General features: G+C 43.6%; 1 pseudogene; it reads left to right on the top strand.

Annotated features, from left to right (window-relative positions):
• The first annotated feature begins 7,189 nt into the window (after positions 1 to 7,189).
• LOC117498606 lies at positions 7,190 to 25,636 on the top strand (annotated as a pseudogene).
• The last annotated feature ends 619 nt before the right edge of the window (positions 25,637 to 26,255 follow it).

The raw sequence follows: 26,255 nt of genomic DNA, 5'->3' as shown, positions 1-26,255 counted from the left end.
GGACGGCAAAAAAACTCCGACATTATACAATTTAAAATAAAAGGGATAGGGTTAGGCTTAGGGTAAGATATTGAGTAAGAAAATGTTTTATGAACCACACAGCTTCTGGTATTCTAAGACCCGACCGGACAAAAAGACGTGGTGCAGGCACGAAACATACTACCAATAGAAATACATTGCTTTTAACCTGTTTAGCCCGAGAGACCCCGGTACCGGGGCCCTCCCGCAACATCTTGCAGGAAACAGTGTCTGAGGGCATGTTCATTTAATAAACTATGAATGTTTTATATCCATGTAACGGGAAGAAACTCATCTAACTGATTTTTAAAAATTTTTTTTTAAATAAAACCCACAATGCTAACGCTGAGCCTCTGAATTAGCAACGAGCGAAAAATGCTAACAGATTACTGCACCGAAAATCACTCATAAAACCTTATTATCTATCTTTTCTGCACATCCAATACATCGATTCACATCGTGAGATGGCACAGAATCGATGGGTACATACATTATCACTCTATGATACGAACTCGCAACTTTATAAACAAAAACAGACATCAAAACATGTGGCGCTAGGTAGCTAAAAACGCTAACATGGCTTACCTGTGTCGTAGTCTGGTCAAAAGTGGTCTTCAATGGCATTAAAACGATAAAAACGCTGCTGAAGTTAATCCATAGGTTAATCCAATGTGTCTGTGTCCCTTTGAAATGATTTCTGATAATCCATAAGCAATAAAACTGCTTTTCCGTTTCCAGATGTCAGAGCTAGAGTATAGAGTGGCGAAGTCACGCCCATCTACTTCCGGTCCATGGGACCTTATTTCGGAAAAATAATGTATTGAAGTCAATGGAGAGAGAAAACTTATCTTTCGATCCCGTTTGAATTGTGCCATGAATTACACATATGATGTTTGTCAATATTAAAAAATAATTTCCATGTAAAAAAAGTCACAGTTTGTCGTAAAACTGTTGAAATATAAGACTATGAAAAATACGCAACTAGAAAGACTACAAATCCCAGAGTCGCGTAAGTGATGTCACAATTGTTTTCCTCCACTAAAATAGAGATAGCTAAGATAAGATAACGCCATATAGATAGAATCTATCTATATGGCGCTGGCTAAGATAAGATAACTTTAACAAGATGCCTGTGTGCTTAGTACCAGGTTGTTATCATACCAGCAATGGGTCTTGCTCGTTCTTTTGCTTCCCGTCTGATGAAAGGACCAGGAGTGGCTTGATCAAGTTAGCTACCTAGCAAGTAGCTAGCACGTTAGTTAGCATTACAGCCTTGTCATTTTTATTAGCCTTAACATGAAGTAACATTAAGTAACCCAAAATGTTAAACAGTAAGAGTAGTAGTCATATTTCGTGAACCCTTTGAAGAGTACTGTCACCGGTGTGGTCATTCTATAATACACAATTTAAGCCCGGGGGAGAAATGCTAACGCTAACGCTAGCGATCTTTTCTACTTCATGCTATCTGCACAAATGGTTGACATTAAACATTAAAACGACCAGGCAGTTCAGAGAGAATCAAAGGAAGGCAGCTTTGCATGACATTCTTCAGGACCTGTTTCATTGTGGTGATAGTGAGGGTAGTCAATCGTTTTGTTGACAAGACAGTAGTGACGGCCATCTTGGTGACGTGTGTTGTTGACCAGAGATGTAGTTCATTGAGCGTTTCACACAAACAAATGTTTTACGACACATTTTTTTTTTTTTGACTTGCAAAATTATCTTTTAAATTCACAAACATCATATGTGTAATTCGTGGCACAATTCAAACGGGATCGAAAGATAATCTTTCTCTCTCCATTGACTTCAATACATAATTTTTCCGAAATAAGGTCCCATGGAGGTCCACCGGAAGGGGAGGGACTTCGCCACTCTATAGGTTCGCTCTGATGCAAAACTGCATGCGCGAAGCCCGCACCTTTTATTTTTACCATGTGTGTGTGTGGGGAAATCCCCCTTCGATTCTATTGGCTCTAACGGTCAGAAAGAGGTGTCAACCATCAAAATCGACCAAGGGGGGCCAGAGATATGGAAAATCCACCCAAATGACCCCAGAAGTGTTTTTATTTTGCTAAATCTCTCTAATAAGGTCAAATGTCACTTGTTTTGCATCAATCTTGATACAGGGTACTTATATGTTGTACTTTGGATTCCTAAAGCTTTTAGTCTATTAACCCATCTTCCAAGGGTAGTTTTCACTATAAGTAAAAAAGAATCTTTGGACAGACACTATAATTTACAGTTTTTTACTATGTTCAATCTGAATTTTCTTTAAAATAAAAAACATCTATATTGATTCTGACTTTTCTACATCCAACTCACAGGTTTATCATTACTTTGAGAAAAAATATTATTAATGTAACCCTTTTAGAAGGGAAGATATGGTCATTTGTTCTGGGAATGTCATTTTCGAGCCTGAGACCTGAAAAATAGGCTCAGGAAAATCATGTTATTGAACACGAATCAATAGATTCAATTAATTTTGTGACTATAACACGAAATGCAGTGAGACTGGGTTGTTCAGAACACCTTTACTTTTACAAGCAAGGGGTCTCTAGGAGATGTAGCAATTATAGTTGTGCAGCAATGGTGTATTTTTATTTATTTAATTTTTTAGGCCAACAGGGTTTGCATCGCAAGCGCTCCCTCGCAAAAAGACAATGATATGTTTCCATTGGATTTTCATACAAAAGGTCTTTGGCAAACATACATTTATAATACTTATAATATTTGTTCAGCAGGATGTTGAAGTGAAATGCATCAATCTGGTGCACTTTGAGCACAACATGAATTTATGGAAACAGCTCTCAACACTCAGATGAAAGGGAGCTGTATACTTTTCAATAATCCAAACATCTTTAGAATATGATCACAACCAATAACAAATCATTTAAACTGGTTTATTCTTATCTATTTTAGTTCTAATAATGCCTACAACAGGGGGTGTGTGTGTGTGTGTGAGACAAGGACAGAAGCTGCGGTGTTTGCTTATTTGCAACTCTGTACGTCCAACAATGTATAGGTCTAACGTCTGTAGATGGTGATATGACGTTGTAGGCTTGCCTTTGTAGGCTTGCCTTTGTAGGCTTGCCTTTGTAGGCTTGCCTTTGTAGGCTTGCCTTTGTAGGCTTGCCTTTGTAGGCTTGCCTTTGTAGGCTTGCCTTTGTAGGCTTCTCTTAGGAACACGTGGTGTGTCTGTGGTGGGGGGTGTGTGTGTGTGGGGTGTGTGGGGTGTGGGACAAGGACAGAAGCTGCGCTGTTTGCTTATGTCCACATCTGTAGGTCCAACAACGTCTTGGTGTAACTTGTGTCAATGATTATGTAACGTTGTATGCGTGTCTTTGGAACACGTGGTGTGTCTGTACAGTGCTAATGTTAGTGCTAGTTAGCTCTCTGTTGACGCTGTTCTTTGGATGGGCCAGTTTAGCCAACCAGCATTTACTACTGAATATTCTACAACCTATCACATCATACCCTGACCTATTAGTGGCAAGTGTGTATTGGTTGTAATCATGGCTACAAGAGGGTGTGTGGGACCAGGACAGGAGCAGCGCTGTTAGCTAATTTGCACATATGTACGTCCAACTATGTATTGCTCTAACTTCTTTACATGCTGAGAGACAGAGAGAGACACAGAGACACACAGAAGGTCACTGTAGCTCATGCTAGCTGTGCAATAGCCATGTATCTGTTTAGTATGGGCCACGGCACCATGTCACCTACGTGTGGCCTACTGCATTTACTCATTGACTTTTCATGTGTCTAACTCATCACATAAACATAACACATCTTAGTCATCTCTACAATGTCAGTGTAAGGCTTACACCTGCACTTACAGTCATTGCACTTTCACCCATTCACTCTTAAAGCTGCATAGCGTCAAAGGACAAGCTGTCTGCAGCCAAGCTTGGCTCATGCCAATCCATTACAAATCTATGGCCAATCAGGAACTGAGAAGTTAGTGGAACGTCTTTGTCACACATTTCAGACGGTGGTCTACCATAGGGCTGTGCGATTATGGCAAAAATCATAATCACGATTATTTGGGTCAATAATTGATATCACGATTATTAAATACGATTATTCATTGATAAATCAATTTATTGAACTTTAAAACAAATACAAATAATAATTTGAACAGTATCTTTTTAACTGTTGATTACCCTGAACGTATAATTCAACTGAAAAACAAAAATAAATGATACATTTAAATAAATAATATCAAAACAATAAATACCAATAAACAAGATCAACTAATATGTTTGGAGCGCACTTCCCCAAGCTACTAAACATATATAAATATGATAAATACAAATAAATGACTCCAAATTAAATCAAATATGTTGCAGTGCACTGTCACAACCTAGCAAAGCAAAATTATAGTTTTTTTCGATTATGTTTTCGTAATTGTGGCAGGCCAAAATCGTAATTGCGATTAAAATACGATTAATTGCACAGCCCTACTCTACCATATCTGCTTTCCAACAACCACCATCTCTGAGTTGCTCGTTCACACTATAACATTTGTGTTGCTTAATGTCCCCAAGCAAATGGTCATATCATGGGTTAATATGCTGTGCACCCACTACATCATGGCATGTTATGTGTCATGCCATATTGCTGATCAAGTACTTACTGTCATGCTACATAACTGACATGATTGTGAATTAACACATGAGCAGTCGTTACATGACCAATGACGTCTGGCCATGATGTGTAACTGTGTTTTTCTGTACGTTTCAGATATATGTGAGGATGCCAAGGCGGAAGAGGCAAAAGATGAGTCGCTTCCCTCGAAAGGCAGTTCCTCCTGACAACAAAGGTGAGCGCCATGAATCCATTCAATGCACATGTGCTACATTGCCTTCCTCTGTTATTGTCCAGCCAACGACAGTTGGTAACAGGTGGTTTACATTGCCTATGAAAGGACAACCAAGGGCCAAGTTGCGTACTGTTGCTGCATTGATACGACACACACTTTCATGTGTCTGCACATGGAAGGGTTCAGTGCTGGACTCCATTCAGATGGAAGCACAGAAGCTGGACATTGAAGTGCTGGCCCCAGGATTTGAAGGACACATTGACATCTTTGACTCTCTCTGGACTTTCTCCATGGGCCCTGAGACTAAAGGTCTTTGTAACGTCACCCTGTCTGATGGTAAGTGTCCTGCACTGTATGAAGCTTTGCAACTGGCTTTGCTGTCACATGCATCATGTTTGCTCGACATAGGTGGATTCTATTGTGCGATTATCAAGCACAATGACAACTTCTCTGTTGTGCATCTTCAGCCTGGTGATTCCACAGCACTGCACATGTCATGTGGCAGGTCTGTGGCTGTTCGGCACACCACCTTCGATGACCTCATGCTGTATATCACTGCTTTGTCACACACTTACCAAGCTCCTGACTTCAGCGTCATCACTGTGAATGCCAAGGCGGCACTACATGGTGTGGCAAGTGATTCACACAAAGCCGATAACGTTGCACTAAGGGTGCACACCACATCTTCTGAAGTGACCTTCAGTGGTACATCTCCCAATGACAGCTGCCCATTGTCAATACCCAAAGTGTTGTATTGACTAAGTGCTTTGTGCCCCTTGACAACTGGTGCCCAAACGGAGATGGCGGCAAACACTTACTGCCAACTCACACTGTGCCTTAAGTACTGAGTCCCAGTGATTGTACGGCTCCCCCTGAACATGTCAGATATGTTCAAGGGCATTTCCATCAAGCCCACCGCAAATACCGTGCAAATGCAGGACGTCAATGTGTTGCCATGTCTTTGGCCGCTATGGCTTGTCACAAGGGGAAATCGGTCATGACTTGGAACAGACGACAACTTGATGAGGTTCTCAATGCTGGGAACAAGCTGTACTCTTTCCTGGCTAGAAGCCATTGCATATCTGATCTGTCCCGGCGAAAACATCTTCTGATCGCTGATTTGCCACCCACTGTCACTTTACCACCTTACACATACACGTTGGACTGCAGCAGCCCCGTCAGTGGAGATCTGTTTAAGGACACCGGTGAGCTCTACCATCAAGGACTTGTATTCCCTTTAAAGGAGGGTCTTAAGAAGATCTTTGCCACATACAATCAATGCTTCCTCACTGTTGCAGCAAGTACTTGTGCTATATTCCATCAGGACGGACAGTATGTTGTTGTTGACTCGCATGCACGTGATGTCAAAGGCAAGCCCAGTTCAACAGGAAAAGGCATACTGCTATGCTACAGGACTGTGGAGGACTTATGTGTTCACATTTGTGTTTGCAGAGGCAGACGCTACACACAATCCACATTCGGGGCCAACTTTGAGATTACAGGAGTTACTCTGAACAGCACAGTGATGATTTCAAGCCGCCACACTTCTCCTGATGTCAGAGCTACGCCGCCCACCTCAGAACCTCCTGATATTGATGCGGCCACACTTGTGATGCATTACACACACAGCAACACCCACTGCGCCAGTGTACAGACATACCGGCGAAGCCTGATTGTGTAGTGAATCTGGACATACTTGCCCCAAGTCCTATTCAGCTGGTAGGCGCCACTCACAGTATGGACAACGAAGATGTTACAATCATTGGCGTAACGGCAATGCCAGCATATCAGTTCAATGTCTTGTCCAAAGACGTGGCACACACTTTGACTGATCAGTTACAGTTGCACTACACGGACAATGGGGCACCCCCCAGTGGATTGTATGGCGCCCTCGGTGCCCCGTGCTCAACTGACGACATTGTCGCTGATGGCAACTGCTTTTTCAGAGCCATATCACAAGTCGTGTGTGGGAGCCAAGATTCCCATCACATATTCAGGCATAACATTGTTCAACACATGATGTGCAACGAGGAGCTGGTAAGTTGCTTTCTCAGACACCAGCACTCCAGCGTGAAGGACTATTTGAAACAATCCAACATGTCTCACACATCAACCTGGGCTACAGAGGTAGAGATCCACGGCGCTGCTAACCTGCTTGGACTAGATATCTACATACACAGTGGCACATGGTTGAAATTTCAATGTAGAGGACCCAGACTCACACAGCAAAACATTTATTTGAAACATTGCAATGCCACACACTATGAACCCGTTCTTTGCACAAAGAAGGGGAACTTGTTGGAATGTCATATGTTGTGTAGGTCTCCAGCCTTGCCCTACGCTAGAGCAATGGTAACCAGGAGTGCTAAGAGGGGCAACGTTGTGCCACAGGTTGCAGATGACATGTCTGACACACAGCCCACTGAAATCCACACCTGTCCTTCAAGCGCCCCTCGCTCCCAACCTGGGACCACTTCCAAGTATATCAGAAACAGGAAAAGACTGGATAGTAAACGACAATATCATGCAGACACAACCTATCAAGACCTGAAGAAGACAAGACGTGGAGAAAAATATCACGGCAATCCACCATACAAAGCCAGAGTGAAGGCAGCCTGGAAAACACACTACAACGACGATGACATGTACAAAACAAAAGCACTCAACACAAAAAAACAGCGATATAACGCAAGCACCAGCTACAAAACCGCTAGGCGTGAAGCAAGCATCGCCCAATACGCCAGAAGCTATACGTACCGACATGCTATGCGTGAAGCCTGCCAACACAAATACAACACCAACGACCCACATAAATCGACCAAACGTGAAGCCAGCATTACCAAATACTATCGAGACAGGAAGCATCGCCGTGCTGTTAAAAATGCCAGCATTACCAAATACTATGGAGACACGAAGCATCGCCGTGCTGTTAAAAATGCCAGCATCACCAAATATCACAAACACAAGCCACATAGACTCTCCGTGATAGCGGGCGGTGCAAGACAAGCCGCTGGGACCAAACTCAACAAACAGGACTTTGCATGTGTTTTGACCAAGTTCAATGAAGATGTACAGCACGGTCCTAATTACGTGTGTAATACATGCCAACGGTCCTGTTTCAGAAAACAGGTGGTACGTTGCAAACGCAAAAACTACCAGCACAGCAGTGCTGCCAGGACTGCAGCAGCACACTGTATCACAGACCAGTTTTTGCACAAATGCCGCCACTGCCCAGTGCCCTGCAGGCGGAAAGCCTCACCCATGGGCAAGTCATGGATCTGTACCGACTGCCATTGCAAATTACGTCGCGGTACCATGCCGACACTGTGCACTGTGAACACCTTGCACTTGAAACCCATACCTCCTGAATTAAGTTGCCTGAACCTTCTGGAGACACAGCTGATTTCTGCACACATTGCATTTCGGAAATGGGTGCCATTACCTAGAGGTGGACAAAACGGTGTACACGGCCCAGTGACATGTGTCCCTGCCAACATCACGGCCACCACAAACATTTTGCCAAGGTCAGACGACGATGAGTCACTACTGCGAGTTCACCTGAAACGCAAGATGTCATACACGGCTAATTACGGCTACCAATACGTGAGTGTTCAGCGTATCAAAACAGCCTTGCTGTGGTTACAAGCGTCCAACCCTTATTACGCTGACATAGTCTTCAACACCGAATGGTTGAATCGCTATGAGCAAGACGTCAACGAACAGCCTACTGACAAAGACGCACAGCCAGACGAAGCATGTGTTGAAGAGGAAACATCACATGACCGCCAAACACATGGCATGTTTATGGACACATTGCTCCTGCTGAAGGTAACAATCCTGTTGCCCTTCTTACAGACAAAACCAACAAGGCCAAAACTTTCCCCACAGGGTGGTCCAACCTACCACGATTTCCGGAACCACAGGGTGACCTTGGCCAGTTACTTTAAAAGTCGCATCATCCGATGGTCGGTTTGCACATAATGTCGATTACATCTTCTACGCTCAGTACATGACTGAAGTACAGATGGTCTCTTCAAGTATCTCCATCGCTTTACGTAAAGGACATTTCGGGACATCTCGAGGTACCATTACAGGGGCCATGCTAAACAACACTGACACTCTGAAAACAATACTTCAAACCAATGACGGCTACAGATTCCTGCGGCCCATTCGTGGCACACCTGCTTTTTGTGCTGGAGCCCAAAAGGATGTCTTTGCCATGGTCAGGCAGCTTGGATTGCCCACGTTCTTCTGTTCCTTCTCGGCTGCTGACATGCGGTGGGAGAATTTGCTGATCAGCATGATGCATCAAGAAGGACGATGTGACAATGTCGCCGATTTAGACTGGAGTGACAAATGCGGTCTTTTGCGTCGCAATCCTGTCACTGCAGCACGCATGTTTGAGAAAAGATGGCGGACCTTTCTAAAAGATGTCATACAATCACCAAGCCAACCAATTGGAAAGGTCGTAGACTTCTTCTATCGTGTGGAGTTCCAGCAGAGAGGGAGTCCTCATATTCATGCCATTTTCTGGATTGCCAACAGCCCACAAGTGGATCGCGACAGTGATGAGGAGGTGGTACTGTTTGTTGACAAATACATTTCATGCTCACTTCCAGAAGGTGATGACAGTCTTCACGAACAGGTATCAACCCTCCAAACGCATAGCAAAAAGCATTCCAAGTCCTGTCGAAAGAAACGCACTGTCTGTCGCTTCAATTTCCCACGACCGCCAAGTGACAGGTCCTTCGTTTCCAGAGGAGGGAATACTGACGACTTGTGCTCGCCCCAGGACACCACCAACAACCACATGACCAAAGACGCAGCATGTAAACTCATGACCAAGGTCAAAGACACAGTCACTGATGTCACGCTGACTTTCACTACTGTGTCACAGCTGTATGAGAAACTTTGCATTACCCAGCAGCTGTTGGAAACAGCTTTTGCCTGCCTTGCTGGCAAAACACAAATTGTCCTTAGGCGCCAACCCACAGACGTATGGGTGAATTCATACAACAGCCACTTACTTTCAGCATGGAATGCTAACATGGACATTCAATTTGTTGTCAATGCATATGCCTGCATTGTGTACATAATTTCATACATTGCTAAAGCTGAGCGCGAAATGGGCTTACTTCTCAGCGCCGCTCACCGCGAAGCAACACAGGAGGGCAACACAGATGCCAGACAGGCCATGCGCAAAATGGGACGTGTGTATTTGCATAATCGAGATGTGTGCGCACAAGAAGCCGTGTACAGATTGCTCCAGATACCTTTAAAAGGATGCTCGCGCGCCACAGTGTACATTCCCACAGGAGAACACGCCACGCGCATCAGCCGGCCTATGGCGACACTGAAACGCATGGCCAATTCACAGACGCTCACAAACGACAACATGTGGATGACCAGTCCTGTGGACCGATATGCAGCCAGACCAAACGAACCCGTTTTCCATAAAATGTGTTTGGCTACCGTTCTGTATAACAGCCAGAGCGCTCAGGGAAAAAATCCAACTACGCCAGTGACTGGGATTTATCGTGAAAAGGCAACCGGCACACACTGCCGTGGTGCGCTGTGTGCGGTTCTCAAATGACACACAGCTGGAAAAGTACTTCCGAAACATCTTGCAGCTGTTTCTACCTTACCGCGTACCTGATGACCTCAAACCTCCAGGTTGTCCCACATACGAAGACTTCTATCGCCACGGTCACTGGCTGCTAGACGGCCTGCCTCACTCTGTTAAAGACACTGTTGACGTGAACAGGCTAACATTTGAGAGGGAATGTCAAGACATTACACATTCTGACAACGACATTGTCAACAATGACATCCTTCAAGACGCCTGGTGCCAAATGTGTCCACAGCAATGGCTGGAAGATTTGGAATGTGACGAGGAAATGAGGCTACGCGTGCAAACCGTGGATGAAGACACTGATGACAATCCGGACTTCCCTGACAGTGGCGCCCAGGGAAGTCGTTTTGAGGCACATGCTAACTCTATGTGTCGCACTGATGCACTTCACCTCCTCAAATCACTGAACGTCCAACAGAGAGACATTTTCTACCAAGTCAGACATTGGTGCAATGCCAAAGTCAATGGCAAACAGCCAAGACCTTTCCATGTCTTCATCACTGGCGGGGCTGGCACAGGCAAAACACACCTCATCAAGGCCATCCAATATGAAGCCACTAGATTGTTGTCCCAGGTTGCCAGTTCCCCGGACAAGGTCACCGTCTTGTTGACTGCCCCAACTGGCATTGCTGCTTATTCCATCCAAGCCACCACAATACACAGCACATTGTCTATAGGCATGAATGTCAAACTCCCCTACATGCCCTTAGGCAAGGCCAAACTCAGTACCTTACGTACTGAATTAAACTACCTGCAGATCCTGGTGATCGATGAAATCTCAATGGTCAGTCATAACTTGCTGGCCTACATTCACGGCAGGCTTCGCCAAGTTATGCAATCCGGTGATCACTCGCCATTTGGAAACGTCTGTGTCATAGCTGTGGGAGACTTTTTCCAGCTCAGCCCAGTTCAAGCCAAGGCCTTGTATTTGATAGAACCACTATGTGATTTATGGAATGGCAATTTCTCCATCGCACAGTTGACCACCATTGTACGCCAACAAGACACTGTCTTTGCCGAAATGTTGAACAGGCTGCGTACAAGACTGAAAACCACCGCCCTTCATCCAAGTGACATCGCACTGTTGAAAAACTGTGAAACCGGAGTCGCCAGTTCGGCCTTGCATATTTTCCCCACCAACGCACAAGTCAACTCCCACACATCATCCAGTTAGCCGACACATGTCCAGAGCGCTTGTGTGTGCAGGCACTAGATTATGAGAAAAATCCCAAAACCAGACTCATGCAATTGAGACAGGGACACTTCAAACATGTCTACAAATCCATTCTACCCGAGTCCTTGGACATAGGACATGGAGCGCGTGTCATGCTGATCAAAAACATTGATGTGTCTGACGGATTGGTGAATGGAGTGTGCGGCGAAGTCATGGACATTGTCATCAATGTCAACAACACATCACACAACACTGTGTTCGTGAAATTTGACTGTGACAAGGTGGGAAGTCACCGTAGGAAGCGTTCCCCTACTGCTGCTGCACACCTTTCGGCTACTCCCATACACATGGAGGAGGAAAGGTTTGGCGGCAAGGGCCAATTGCACAAACAGTTCCCATTGAAGTTGGCCTGGGCTTGTACTGTCCACAAGGTGCAAGGGCTAACTGTAGACCAAGCCGTCGTTTCGCTTAAAGGCGTCTTTGCACCAGGACAGTCATATGTGGCTTTGAGCCGTGTAAGCAGCTTACTTGGCCTGACACTGCAGGACTTCAAAGACAGCGCCATCTATTGCAAACCCAATATTCAAGACTCCCTTGCAGGCATGCCAGCATTTGTACCCATCAGTACTACACCCACACAGAACACTCTGTCATTCTCAATATTCTCTATGAATGTACAGAGCTTGACCAGTCATTTACCTGATCTAACACTTGCCGTTCAGCCATTTACCTACAGCTGTGTGGCTGTCACAGAGACATGGTTACCTCACACTGTCACACCTGACACTACACGCATTCCAAACTACACATTTCACAGTATGCCACGTTGCAAGGCCTACAACACACCGGACCCGGTTTTGGCGACATACAAAGACCAACAAGGTGGAGGCGTTGGGATCTACTGCCTAGACCAGGGGTTTTCAAAGTGTGGGAAGGTGAGCCTCCCCTCAGAGAACATAAGAACAGCCGCGCCCCCCCTCCCAATTATTATTGCTATTATTATTATTATTATTGTTGTTGCTATAATGCAGGGGTATTATTATCCAGTGGAATGCCCTTACCTACTGGCCTAGTTAAATCAAAGTGGTTACTTATTTTTGTCTGGGCAGTGTAGTTTTACACACCATCTTATTTGACTTTCTCAGGGCAGACCCCCACAAAGAAAAAAATATATGTACACACGTAAGGTCATCATCTTAACAGTTTTTAATGCTCGAGTCATCCGTGAGCAGAGCATCAAGTTGGCATGCCTATTACAGCTGAATGCGGCGATTACCATCTTGTTCAGCAAAACGCCTCACAAACGTATTAACATCCAAAGCTTTAGTGCGTTTTGATTCAATGCTGAGCACAGCCAAACTTGACAGTCTCTTCTCTGTCATTGTAGACCGCAAATACCTTATTCCTTCCGTGTACTTGGGTCCGAATGCTTCTCGTTTTCTGCCGCCTGTTCAAATGAAATCGCCGCCAATCACATTTCCTCGCTCGCGCCAGGGTTACAAGGCTCGCGTCTTGTGCTGCATTCACTTGCACTCGGACATCAGGGATTTTCTCTGATAAATGTCCGATGAGCCACAACTTTTATTTCAAAACAAAGCTGCCAACTGGGGTGGCCAGACGCTGTCTCCTCTCTCACTTTAGGTAACTTCACTAAAAATCGATCCATGTTGCCGCTCGCATAAAGTTAGCTGAAGTTAACGAGCTAGATTTCATTGTTTCTCTTTATTTTTTTCTCACGCTGCGCCTCCCCTGAAGCTCTCTGGCGCCCCCCAGGGGAGGCGCGCCTCACACTTTGAAAACCGCTGGCCTAGACCATCTTCAGTACACCAAACTGGATGTTCCTAACGTGAACATAGAATGTCTTGCCTGTCATTTCACCACTGACAATTTCATTGTAGTGGTTGTCTATCGCCCACCCAACTATCCCATCACACTGTTCAAAACAAACATCACCCAGTTGACCAACTTCCTCCATACCACATCAAACAACATTGTCCTGTTGGGGGACTTCAACCAAGACCTGCTCAAATCACCTTCCCTGTCCACATTCATGACTACCCTTGGATACACCCAACTGGTCTCTGAACCCACGACAGAAAAGGGAACCTTGATCGGTCATGTCTATCTCACTAATACAAGTCCATACCTGGGAGAAACCACGGTCAAGCCAATGTACTTCAGCACTCATGAAGCAGTGCAATGTTTACTCACCAAGCAGTCGTAACCACTTCCTTTTCTGTCACTGGCAAACAACACTCCCCGTAAGTTGCTTGTGTCTGGACAGTGGAAGCAGGGAGAGGAACCTCTATACCTTGATCCCTGCCAAGTCCTACATGACTGTTGTTGGGTGTCTGTGCCACAACAAGTCATTACCAGCAATGCGCTGATGGTGTAAATGTACTTATCTTGTGTGTAGACAGTGGAAGCAGGGACAGGCATACTAAGTGCCTTCATCCCTGCCGAGTCTCCACAGAACTGTTGCTTGGTGTCAACGCCAGAGCAACTACTTTCAGGTACTGTGTGGCTATACAGATGTACTATCTTCATTTATGCGTAGGTAAGGAGAGGCAAACCCTTGCTTCTATCAATGTGACCACCATCCACAACCAACCCTAACACATTGTCTGTCTTCTTCCACGCCGAACTAACCCCACTGTCCATCACTGTACAGTCATTTGCACCGGTTGTTCCACATTCACCACAGACGTCTGCATAACACGCACCTATCCACATTGCCTAATCGGCCACACATGTCCTGCAAACACATATCACTTCTCACACAACACCAATTATTGTCTTTCATTAACTACAGGACATACATGACACATACATTACACATCTTCCATTCCATTTCTCATTTTATCCTGCAATACAGTACTCTACAGATTTCAGGACTACTTTTCTAGTCATACCGTACTATTACCAAACACACAGCTTCACGCATTAATTCCATGACATTGACCACATAAGTACTGTATTGCAGGTTTGCTTTTTGATCTATAAACACAGCCACAAAAAGCAAACACCACTGGTATGGCCTCTCGTATGAGACAGGGTTCGAATCCCTGTAGTGGCTTGCACTATTGTTGGACTGTACATATTCCTTTTACACGCCATATCGATCACTACACAACTCCTATAACCAATGACTCCTACCTATACCTCTTTTCCACTACCACAACTTCACCCACAAATCACACCCTGCTTAACGCAGCCAGAGCCATGCCACTCCACTAACACACAACCCTAATACCTCCTGCTCAGATCACACAAGGCTCATTTCCCAGGCCTGGCGCGCGCCACCTGGACGACCGGCCACCCCCCCCCTACAGGCGCTCGGACGCGAAGGCCCGCCCACAACTGCGTGCACGTCTGTGACCGCAGTTTTAATTCATCTTCTTTTTTAAGCTGACGGTTCGAGATTACTAGTAGCCCAATATTTCATTGCACAACAGTTCTTGGGAGGCTGTCACAGGCTCTTAAAAGTGTTGCAACAAATGCAGAATGTGGGCGTGGGCTATACATTTTTTTTTAAATTGCGATAGCATAAAATGAGCTTCGGACGCAAAACTTGGGACACACGTCACAGCCCATGACCTTTTTGAGAATGTAAGAAAAAAAAGAAGAAAAAAACTGCTCACTAGCGCCCCCTATTGTGTGGTAGTCACATATAGTTTCTCAGAACTTCACGAATTTTGGCACGGACATATTTTTAAATAGCTTCCATTAGCCCCGCCCCCCAGAAAGTCGGCCATTTTGAAAAATGTGCGTTTTTCATGTATTTTAAGGACATTCTTGCGAACTCCTCCTAGGGGAATGATCGGAAAAATTCCAATCCAGGACAAGTTCAGCCCATATCAAATGTGATGCTAAATTGCGAAGAAAATGTTTGATTGCTCAATCGGGGAGGTCGTAAGTAAACAGCGAATACACAATTTTTGACAATTTACATGTCGCAAATTACTCCAAACTTCTCGCATATAGTTTTTCCGATATTCACGAAACGCTGTATACACATTGCTATTATGATTGCACACATATTTCAAATTGCTTTTCATGCATTTTAAGCACATTCTTGCGAACTCCTCCTAGGGAAATGATCGGAAAAATTCCAATCCAGGACAACTTCAGCCCAAATCCAATTTGATGCTAAATTGAGAAGGAATAGTCCTTCGCTCGAACGGGGAGCTCGTAGGCTAACGGAGAATGTAACATTTTTGACCATTTATATGTCAGATAAGCTACTGAGACCTGCCTGTCTGCCTGGTACATCCACACACACACACACCACACACACACACACACACACACACACACACACAACACACACACACACACACACACACACACACCACACACACACACACACACACACACACACACACACACACACACACACACACCGCCCTTTGCTGGTGGCATATTCATTACAACAGACACCTATACACTCCACAACACACACCTACTCACTGTACAACACACACATATAAAGCATATAATAAATATCAGGCTACAGCCCTTGTATATTTTATTATGTGAAGCACTATATGGTTTCATGAAAAATATCTACTGTTTATTTGTAGATATCTCCTAACGCCTACAAATAAAGGGTGAAATGTAGGCCTGTTACATATATTATTGAGCGATATATTAAGGTTAGTTTGGCCATTAAAATGCGTTTTGATGTCATTTTATGCGAGAAATATGAGTTATTATTTCAGATTATTTGTGCAGTAGATGTGCATGATCTTTAGTTTTGCTAGTTATTATGAAGATTACTTCAGGAAATTGTGTACATACAACGTTTTCATCGTTACCAGGGTGGTTGCTAGGGACGCTGCTATCGGTTAAACATTGTGTATGCTCTCAAATTGTAATATTAAAACGTCTTTGCCATCATTTATTTCTATTGCTGTTCGCGCACAACTTGAACGTAGCAGTTTCACAAAAATGCCTCAGGAAATTGTGTACATTCAACGTCTTTTAAGTGTTGCTAATGCTAACAAGCATGTTGTTTAAACATTCTCTCTGATGTTATATTATTTCTGTTATGTTGTGTAACTGTTTAACCTCTTAAGCCCTGAGCCTGTTTTTCAGGTCTCAGGCTCGAAAATGACATTCCCAGAACAAATAACCATATCTTCCCTTCTAAAAGGGTTAAATTAATCATCTTTATTCTCAAAGTAATGATAAACCTGTGAGTTGGATGTAGAAAAGTCAGAATCAATATAGATGTTTTTTATTTTAAAGAAAATTCAGATTTTACATAGTAAAAAACTGTAAATTATAGTGTCCGTCCAAAAATTCTTTTTTACTTATAGTGAAAACTACCCTTGGATGATGGGTTAGTAGACTAAAAGCTTTAGGAATCCAAAGTACAACATATAATAAGTACCCTGTATCAAGATTGATGCAAAACAAGTGAAATTTGACCTTTTTAGAGAGATTTAGCCAAAAACCCCCACTTCTGGGGTCATTTGGGTGGATTTGACCCAACTCTGGCCCCCCTTGCTCGATTTTGATGAATGAAATCTCTTTATAACCGCTAGAGCCAATGGAATCGAGGGAAAGTTATATACACACCAAAACGTTAACAAATAAGGAGTGAGAGTGACGCGTTACCAAAACCGGAAGCTGCATACACTCTGGTGGCTACCATTAGCAGCTAACTTTTCTGCTCCGATTTTTACATAAAAAAATGGAATTATGGATTATAAATAATTTCTTCAAAGGCACAGGTACATTATCAACCTATGGATCAACAGTTGTAGCATTTTTTTTCTTTCGTTTTAATGCCATTGAACACGTCTTTTGACCTAATTGACAGCTACGGTGAGACGATCTGCCGTAAAAGTAAAGGTACGTGTTGTGATGTCTGTGTTTGCTTCCCCTGTCGCAAGTTTGGATCGTTCAGTGATGATACTATACCTAAATAATCAGTGGAGTCTCAGCTTTAATCGGCTATATTGTATGTGCAGCTACGATAAGTAATAAGGGTATTTTTATCTTGAATTGTGTGCCGCAGTGCGTTAGAATCTTTTCGCTCAGGGGTCATTTAGACGCTTCTTATGAGACTTGTGTTTTGTTTTGGTAAAAATGGTTCATATCTTCAGTTAGCTGAGATTCTTCCCGTTAATCTGGTGCTACACATTAATAGTTTCATAAATGTTAAGAAGCCCCGAGACATTATCTCGAATAAAAAACGGTGGGAGGGGTCCAATGGGGGGACCGCCGTGCTTAAGAGGTTAATGGTGTTATCTTTATTGTTAGTGCACGGCGCAATAACGCCTCTGATATTGTGATATTGCTACGCACCCCCTTCCCCATCAATTTATATTGATTTGGTCCACAGCACAAACATATTAGTTTAAAGGTCCCATGTCATGGCCATTTCCACTGATCATAATTCCATTGTTGAGGTATACTAAAATAGATTTATATTGTGCAATTTTCCAAACTCACATTGGTTTCGCATACAGCATCTCTGTAAAGTATGTGTATTCACTCTCTGTCCTAAATGGCTCGTTGGAGCTCTTGCCCCCCCCTCCCTGTGAGCCCAATGTGCTCCGATTGGTCAGCTCGGCCACTCTGTTCTGATTAGTCAACCACCAGAGAGGCTCCGCCCATGTCTAACAGTGCTTTTTTCGGCTCGCTCTGAGCGGAACATCAGTCTTATAATGGCGTCGGTACAGCCGTATATTTTATACGCTAACTAACCGAACTGTACCTACAACTGTTGTTATAGAAGAGTAAGTTATTTTTACCTGTAATAAACTACTACTGTTTGATGAGAAATCAAATCATGGTTTGCTATATATGAATGATATGTTATAGGAGCAAATAATTCAGGGAAGTATTTCCATCAAACTTTATTTTTAGAAATGTACAAAATGAACATGTGTAAATATTTTTTTTTCCCCCACCAACAGTCTGCGAATCAGAGGCACAGTAGGGCGGGTCTTCGCGGAATGCAGGTGGGAAAAAATGTGTGTGTTTAAAAAGAAAAAAGTCGGAGCGAGAGTTAACAGCTCATCTAGTTGCATCTGTACTGTAGCTAGTAGCCTAGCTTCACCTATCGGGGTGGCATGGGGTGGTAACTGCCAACAAAAAAAAATAGGCCTTGCCACCCCAGTTGGCAGCTTTGTTTTGAAAGAAAAGTTGTGGCTCATCGGACATTTATGAGAGAAAGTCTCTAATGTCCGAGTGCAAGTGAATGCAGCACAAGACGCACGTCTTGTAGCCCTGGCGCGAGCGTGGAGATATGATTTAGGAATCCAAAGTACAACATATAATAAGTACCCTGTATCAAGATTGATGCAAAACAAGTGACATTTTTAGAGATTTAGCAAAAAAACACTTCTGGGGTCATTTGGGTGGATTTTCCATATCTCTGGCCCCCCTTGGTCGATTTTGATGGTTGACACCTCTTTCTGACCGTTAGAGCCAATAGAATCGAAGGGGGATTCCCCCACACACACACATGGTAAAAGAAAAAGGTGGGGGCTTCGCGCATGCAGTTTTGCTTCAGAGCGAACCTATACTCTAGCTCTGACATCTGGAAACGGAAAAGCAGTTTTATTGCTTATGGATTATCAGAAATCATTTCAAAGGGACACAGACACATTGGATTAACCTATGGATTAACTTCAGCAGCGTTTTTATCGTTTTAATCCCATTGAAGACCACTTTTGACCAGACTACGACACAGGTAAGTCATGTTAGCGTTTTTAGCTACCTAGGGCCACATGTTTTGATGTCTGTATCATAGAGTGATAATGTATGTACCCATCGATTCTGTGTCACCTCACGATGTGAATCGATGTGTTGGATGTGCAGAAAAGATAAATAATAAGGTTTTATGAGTGATTTTCGGTGCAGTAATCTGTTAGCATTTTTCGCTCGTTGCTAATTCAGAGGCTCAGCGTTAGCATTGTGGGTTTTATTTAAAAAAAAAAAAAAAAAGATCAGTTAGATGAGTTTCTTCCCGTTACATGGATATAAAACATTCATAGTTTATTAAATGAACATGCCCTCAGACACTGTTTCCTGCAAGATGTTGCGGGAGGGCCCCGGTACCGGGGTCTCTCGGGCTAAACAGGTTAAGTAAATGTGTTCTGTGTCCTGATTATGATTTAAAGGAGGATCAAAGTAAACCAACAGCAGGAGGGTCGCAAACAAGGATAGCACCAACAGTTTGAGTTGAGGAGGACCAGGACAGTCAACCAATGCTAAAAAGGAGGCGAACTGGAGAGAAACGGAAGCGGAGTTCGGCCACTGGTTTGTGTTTTTGTTTTGTTTGTTGTTTACATCAATTAATTGTAGATCAATACATTCACATATTCTTCAAGCAAGTTATTAAATGCATCTTCACACCAGAGTTCCCGTTAGCCGGTAATTACCGGACTATGACCGGTAAAATATGCTGAAGACCGGCAAATCTAAATCTCTCCGGTCAAAATGTCCGGTCAAAAATAATTTTCCCTTAGCGCAATACCGCATCAATTGCGCCACTTATGTGACAGACAAAAATAGTCAATTCTAATGTCTAACACTTAATGTGGAGAAAGAGATGTCCTGTATGGGTTGATTGTGCGTTGATCTGTTGGTAATGCCTCGGGGTTCCGGTGGGCATGTAAACAAATGCATAATGCTGCGCTATACTTTGTGGCCTCACCCGGTTGCATAGCAACGCTTATTGTTTAGGTGTCTTTTAACAAGCAGGTAGTCATATCATTAGCTAGAACTAGCTAGATCTGATCGATATGGACATAAACGCGAGTAAAGTCTAATCTGATGGGAGAGAGAGATCGGCTGCTGCTGACGAGTTGACACGCAGCTCTGCATGATCCCCTGCAGCGGCGAGCAGAGCAAAACACACTTCAGGTTAGAACATCACACGTAGCTATTTGAATTACCTCTCAAACTACCTAAACTAGTTATAGATATGTTTAGTTTTACTGTCGGGTCACTCATTACTGGATCCGCGAGCTGCATGATACTGGCGGGCTGTCAGGAGAAGGAGAGAGCGCTCCGTTTATTATTCCCGCGTTTTTGTAAGTTACTGTACACTTTTGAATAATGTAGTTTATCTACTATAATTAGTTTGTTTAATATCGAATTATATCAATTTGTTTTAAAGCTCAATAAATAACAAAGAAGACCTTTGACCGGCACTTTTCTCATTTTGTCCGGAAGATTTCAACTTTAATGGACATGTTGACCGGCAAAAAAATATTCTAATGGGAACTCTGCTTCACACTTTTGCAGGTGCTTCAAGAAGCGTAAATCTTGTATGTACTCCGTCTACTAGTGGTCAAGAGAGCGAGACTGGGACCATCCAAAGCTTAGGTATGTTTTTCCTACACTTAATGATGATTGTTTCCCCACTTATGTAGTGGTTAGCTAGATTTACCCTTGCTTTATATATGTACTTTTTCTAATTCATTTTTAAGGCTCCCTCATACAAGAGGTACAAGAACTTCTAGGACTTCCTAGTGAAGAACGTCTCTCTTCACAGTGGAAGGAACGACAAGCATCCACCTTGGAAAAGTGGACGGTGTTAAGGCCTTTTATGGTTAATCAGATGTTATCTTCTGAGAAACCTAAAGAGGGGGTTGGCCAACACTGTCGACAAAAGGTTGCAGTCGTCACATGTCAAGATTGTTTGCCAAGACCTCTTTCCTGCACTGCCTGTGATGTTGCCATACACCAATCGAGTGTACATAAAATCAATGTTTATATGGCGTAATTTAAATTAAATACATTGTATTTGATTTAAAACTGTTTTATTCTAAAAACCGAATGTTCACACATGACTTCCGATTTTCCGCTAGTAAATCTCGTCATTTCCGGTTAGCATTAGCATGTGGCGAATGCTACGTTTTGAAACTGTGAATTGAAGGTGAAATTACATGTGGTGTTGTACACTAAACACACTGTTTTTAACACTCATTTATTGACGCTGAAATACTGTTATTAGGGAATGTTTAAATAACCACAGACATTAGAATGCTGTAATTTAACACCAGAAAAACGACAGGAATTGCCTTGGACCCGTCGACGCCGGCCAATAGGAGAAGACTACAGTTGATAGCCTGTGATGGACAGGGAGAATCGATCTCTTCTTCACCCTCCGCTGCCCCAACGCGAACGGGACTGGGAGGGGGGGAGCCACCAACTCGCAAATGTCATTGTAAATCACCGCATAATTTGTTTAATTAAATGCTGTTAACTTTTATAAGCTTCCTTGTACTCTTTTCAGTTTATCCTTACACCTGCATTTTGTACACTGTCCCTGCCTGCACCATGTCCAATGTTGTCTCTGTTGACAACCTGCTAGTAAACACATTCCTAGTATGTTGTAAAACTACTTGGCTTATTTCTCCTATTAGGAAAGAGGACACGGGATGACAGCTTCCTGGACACCATCATGGTGATGGATGACCGGCGTGCCTTGGCCAGCAAGGAAAATGAGGACCGGCATGCCATGGCCAACAAGGAGATGCACGACGAACGGCTGCTGCATGCACACAAGGCCCAGAAATCGCAGGACCAGCTTCTAAAGGTGATGGCTGACTCGGCGGCGCGCCAGGTGGAGGTGGCGGCGCTCCAGGTGGAGCAACAAAATAGCTTTCAGGCTGGGCTTCTGGGAGTGCTAAGCGAGCTGGTTAAATCCAACAGGCCTCCAATTAAAAAGAAAAGAAAAACTTGTCGTCGTTAGTAAACTATACAATGACTTGTTGGGAGGCGTGTCTGACTGAGGTCGGAAGGTAAACAGAAGCATACAGCGGAAGCGGAAGTTTCTTCTCTCGGTTTTTTGGCGGATTGCAACTTTAAGGTGCATACCGCCACCTACTGTACTCGCCGTGAAGTTGTTTGCGGCCTGCCAGTAAACCCAAAGCAGAAGAAGAAGAAGTGACGTCAGCAGCTCATTTGCCTAATCCACCCCCAGGAACTCATTTTGGTGTGAACGCGATCTACAGAACTAAAAGAGCTCTCATGAACTACTGTGGGAAAAGTACTTGGTGTGAACGCGCCTAATGGGACCAATCTGGTTAAATAAAGGTTTGAAATGAAAAATGAAATGAAAGTGTGGTCTGCGGTACAAAAGAGATTTAGGGGGACAGTTGCTCTCTCTCTCGAGCTATGCAAATTGCTGGTAAAGGAGGAGATAGACAGAATCAGTGGCGTCGCCTGGCCTGGATATCCGGGGCTTTAGCCCCGAATGTTTTTTCTGTAGCCCCGGACAATTCTCCCTCAATAATATAATACATTAACCGTGCTTTACGTGAACCTCATCATGACACAAGAGAGGACGGCAGCACTGTAATTTCCCGTGTTCAGTGAATGAAACAGAGGCATGACACCAGACCAATCAGAGAGTTGCATGGAAATAAACGTGTGCTTGTGTCATTCAAGCTCGGCTCTGTGTGTGTGTGGCAATAGCGCATTTAGTGTGATAGAGAGAGAGTGAGGGAGAGAGGGACCGGTGCCCGGTGCCAGCATGGACCGTGTTGTTAGCATCTGGTTAGCTAGCTGCACTAACGGACATAAGGAGCTGTTTGTTCCACAAGAAGCTGGAGGAGAGTCCTCTCCGACTGAGAGACTCAGGTGAGCTAAAGGACTCTCTGAGTGTTTAGATACTTAACTTTAGTCTAAGTTATCTCAGTGGGTCTCAAACGGTTTGGTCACAAATTATTCAAAAGATTATTTCCGCGGCACACCTTCATATGATCATTATAGTTAGAAAAAAAAAAAGAGAATAAAGGAAAAACAGTTATGAAATACTATATGGCAGTAAAACAAGAATAGAGTTTAAAAGGGGAGTGATTTGTAAAATGTCCATAAAGAAAAAGAACATCTGTTTACAGTTCTGCTTCATATGGGTGTTGAGAGAGGTATCCATAGATCTCTCATGTTGCTCTCAAAGTGCACCAGATTGATGCATTTAACTTCAATATTTAAAAAAAAATCTTCCCGGGGGAGCATCCCCCCAGACCCCCCTAGAGGAGGTGAGCCCCCCACTCATAAAAAATACCACTTTACCCCTGCCTATATGCCGTGAGCTGATTATCAGTCGCGGGTGTATTGTGTGTGTGCTGTGGGGAGTGTTGCAGTAAAAAATGCCACTAGTGCCGCCGCCACTGTGGGCTAAGCCCCGAATGTTTTCGACGCCCCTGGACAGAATTATGGGAATTGATCTACCGCTCAACCCTAGTCACTTTATACTTGATCTGGTTGCAGAGGATGTATATAATAGAAACCAGAAATACCTGTTGCATATACTCCTGATGACTGCTAGGAAAATGGTAACATTGAATTGGAGGAAGCCACAACCACCTACACTGGCACAATGGAAACTAAAATTAAAGGAGGTACATGGGATGGAGGCTCTGACTGCCCAATTACAATTAATGACAGACCTGTTTCAACAGAGGAGTTATTTCTCTGCCTGAGAAAAATCCCAGATCCTGTGATGTATGTGTGGTATTATTTTTAATAGTACTACTATATTGTCATTTCTTATTTGTATTTTCCTTTCCCTGTTTTGATTTTCAAATGGATGTATAGGGTCTGCATTTTTATTTTTTATTTTATCTTTTCCAACATTTGCTGATATGTACTGTCTTTGGTGCATATTGATACTGATGTGCTGTAAAGTGATGTAAGGTGTTTCTTTGTTCAATAAAAACAAAGTTAAAAAAAAAAAAAAAAGTTGCAGGAGAAAAAAAGAGCGTCAATTGCCGTGCAGCTGCTGGACATCTGACAGGGGGGAGGTGTCAACACCGATGCTGCGCGGGCTCTAAGCAGGTAGCGCGCTTTGACTTCCGAGGCACCAATTAAGCTGGACAGTTTCAACGGTAGGTAATGAGCACACATTTCTAAGCATTAAAAAGCTAAATATACACAAACATCGCAAAATGTTTATGCAAAACAGCCACTTATCTATTAACATCTTAAACTGTAAGCTATAGGGTGCGGTAATACTTTAAACTTGTTTACGGAGCTATTTTGTATTTTATAGCTCAAAATGAAAGTGGCAGCCTCCATTGTACCTAATTTTGGCAGTTGCAGCTAGCAGTCGCTCTCAAACATACCCTCAGTTAATCGAACTATTTTTAGTTAGCGGCATTTAACAACCGCATTAAATATGGGTGACAGGGCCAGAGATGTTTTAGATAGATTGTTGTTTTACTAATGAGAAGGTTAAATCCCCAAAGACAATGATGTCAGTATTGATACTATGTATTAATGTATTGCTCAAATATATTATTACTTGAAAACGGTTGAGTAATATTTGAAAACCTGTTGATTAGTAGGCCTATATTAACAATAACAAATAGAAAAGAGTATAAACAATGTTTTTAATTTAGTCTGCATCTCATGCACAAGATGTATGCGCTGACACTAATGTGGTACCGATTGATGTCTGTCCAAGAACACTGTCCATACTTAATTCCTCTTTTGTCAGTCATAAGAACATCTACAGTGAAGTACATACTATATATATATATATGTCATAGGTATTTTAACAAACTAAGTGTAAACTTTCACTACAAAACAACCACCCCCCCTGTCAGTACATAATTCAGAATGGATCTTCTAGACCTACCTGTACAGACTTGGTGCAAGATGGTTCTCTCCGATACTACTACTTTGCATGGTTAACCAGGTTCAGACTGGTATTGTGTACTATAGAGGTGGGTAACAGAAGGCATGTAAGAGTCACCTGTAATCCACCACTGACATTTCACTGAAACATTGAAGTAGGGTAGGCCTACATGACAAACTGATCATTTGATAATATTTAGTTCCTTTGTCAATTTGGTGTTAATATTTTGGCTTGTTTTTATTGGAGGTTCAAGATGCCAAGAGGGTCAACAAAAACGACCTGCGTTGGCTGAAAAGCAAGCATTGGTGTGGCCACCAAGACCTGCAAGTTCTGCAAAACACTGCAGCCGAAAAAGCAACGACTGGCCAAGAAACATAAAACCTTATGAAGGGGCCTGGCGTAGACCAAGACGCCGCCGTGCATATGCCCTCCACACTCACGCCGTTGAACAAGGCTGTTGATACAGCCATACCACGTGTAGAGTGTGCATGGACCCCAGTGGGGAAGGCTCTCCCCGCCTCTCCATAGGCATGTGAAATGCACTCGCAGAGGCATCCTGTCAGGCGTTTCTTGGACAGAGCTTTACCGGCCACACCATCCCAAAAGCACACAAACACCTGTTCAGTGCGCCCAATGGAAGTTGTGTGCCCTAGATAACATGCCAGCGCACGCACTGGGCAGAGGAGGTGCAATTTAGCCTCCCTGTCCCCAATATGGGGTGGAAGAATAAAGCCGTTTAACTGTATAGCCCTCAACCTGAACGAACTCCTTAGGTTCTTGGGAACAAAGGAGGGGTTCGGTCTGAGTGTCGCCCCGCTACGGTCACCCCGGATCAAAAGGCAACTCAGGTGCACCGACAGCGGCCAGCTCGGACACTCCCCTGGCCGAAGTCAGGGCAAGCAGCAAAGCTGTTTTCAATGACAGTGCTTTCAGGGAGGAGAGCTCCAGAGGCTTAAATGGTTCTGTGACCAGAGCCTCGAGCACCAACGGCAGATCC

Source organism: Trematomus bernacchii, unplaced genomic scaffold (genome assembly GCF_902827165.1).
Source record: "Trematomus bernacchii unplaced genomic scaffold, fTreBer1.1, whole genome shotgun sequence".
NCBI classification, from domain to species: Eukaryota; Metazoa; Chordata; class Actinopteri; order Perciformes; family Nototheniidae; genus Trematomus; species Trematomus bernacchii.
The sequence above is the reverse complement of the archived record's forward strand: the minus strand, read 5'-3'. Positions and strand labels throughout refer to the sequence as shown.